Here is a 2,155-nt window from a genome sequence, read left to right on the forward strand (position 1 = left end):
AGTTCTTATCAGACAGCCCCCCCCCCCCCCTTTTTTCTCTCTCTCTCTCTCTCTCTCTCTCTCTCTCTCTCTCTCTCTCTCTCTCTCTCTCTCTCTCTCTCTCTCTCTCTCTCTCTCTCTCTCTCTCTGTGTCTCTTGCTCGGCAAGACAACTAGGTTTGGGGTTTTTTCGTTCTTAGAATGTGAGTTTTTTGTCGAATGTAACGCCGAGGAAACGAGCCTGGTCCTGGACGGGAATCCTTTCCCCGTACCGGTATAGTGTCAAATCCGGCTGCAGCACACGTCTGCCTGTTCGGCAAAAGTGTACTGCAACCGTCTTTGACGTGGAGAACTTGAAACCGTTATTGTTTACCCACTTTTCGAGTTTGTGCAGATTCGTTTGCAGCTGCCTTTCCATAGATCTCAGATGAGGATTTTTCGAACGGCAGCATATCAAAAAGCCGTCAACGTATAACGACGCTGTCTATGCTGTATTGGAGGGTTTTTACGATGGAATTTATTTTGATTTCAAATAGGAGAGGAGAAAGGATGTTTCCTTGGGGGAATCCTTCCTCCTGTTGGTGGGGGTCTGAAAGGGAGGATCCGACACGAACCTGGAAGGAACGGTTCTTCAGGAAGTTGCCGATGAAGGCAGGGAGATGACCGCATATGCCGAGAGCGTGCAGGTCTCTGAGAATGCCGTACTTCCAGGTTGTGTCGTAGGCTTTTTCTAGGTTGAAAAAGATGGCGATCATGTGGCCTCCTTCAGCGAACGTCTCACGTATAAAGGTCTCCAGGCGGACCAGGTGATCCAGAGTGGATCGAGTTTTCCTGAATCCGCACTGGAGACCGCTCAGCGAGCCCGTCGTCTCTACAAACCACATGAGTCGCCTGTGAATCATTTTTTCAATAAGTTTGCACAGACAGCTAGTTAGTGCTATTGGTCTGTAATTGGATGGGTGTGTGGTCTTTGTTTGGTTTGGGTATTGGAATGACAGTGGCGAGACGCCAAGCTATTGTGTTTGAGATGTCTACTTGTGTTTCAGCTGTGGTTCCATCCGGCCTCTGGACGTGCCGAATGGTGTCTGTGCGTCTTCCCAAGAATTTTTTTTAACGATTTTGAAAACTTGGTTGAGTGGTGTCTGGCTGTTGATTTTGGAGATGTATTTTTTGAAGGATTGTCTTTTGCTCTCCCTGAGGCATCTACGTGCCACAGCTCGAGCCTTTAAATAATTAATCTTGTTTTCTGTGGTGGTGTTGTTGACGGTCTTTCGATACGCTGCCTTCTTTTTCTTTACTGCATCCTCACATTCCTCAGAGAACCAGATCTTGTTCTTCCGGAGTTTTGTTTTTGTTTTTGGTATGTGTTTGTGGCATATTTCTAAAAGCTTTTCGTGGAATTTATTGTAGTTGAGGTCGGAAGTCGGGTTCAGAATCTGGGAACATTGATTGGCAAACCCGTCCCACTCTGCTCTTTTGAAGTTGAAGCGTTCTGGGATCGGGTCGTTTTGGAGGCTATTGTTTTTTAGAAGAATTGAGAAATGGTCCGTACGGTCATCCAGCACAGACCACTCAAGATCTGGGACTAGGTCAGGGGTACAGAAGGTGAGGTCAAGGGATGAAGTTCCAAAAGTGGCTCTGTTTCTGTAAGTTGGGGACCTATCATTTAAGAGACAGATGTTATTTTGAAATAAAAAATCTTCTATTATTTTTCCTTTCAGGTCTGTAGGTTTGTCTCCCCAAATGGGGATGTGGGCATTGAAATCACCTAGCAAAATAAAGGGTTTTGGAAGCTGAGCCTTTAAGTCATTTAGTTGGGTTATTTTGAGGGGGTAATTTGGTGGGATATAAACTGAGCAGATCGTGATTGGTCTGTGCAGGGTGACCCGTGCGGCAATAGCCTGGAGGGTCGTCCAAAGATGTATTTGTCTGTGGAGTGTGATGTTGTCGGTGTAGATGGTGGTACCACCGGGAGCAATCTGGTTCTCCCTGTGAATGTGATGATACGCAGTCTATGGTTGAAGCCGGGGCGAATTTTGTTTCTTGTATACAGGCCATACGTGGGCACAGTGTGGCCTGTAAGTGTTGCAATTCTGTTACGGAAGGTCGGATTCCGCCGGCATTCCATTGCAGCACGGTCATTGTGTCCTTTTAATTTTGTTTTTGGAGCATTAAGG

Source organism: Aplysia californica, unplaced genomic scaffold, assembly GCF_000002075.1.
Source record: "Aplysia californica isolate F4 #8 unplaced genomic scaffold, AplCal3.0 scaffold00256, whole genome shotgun sequence".
Lineage (NCBI taxonomy): Eukaryota > Metazoa > Mollusca > Gastropoda > Aplysiida > Aplysiidae > Aplysia > Aplysia californica.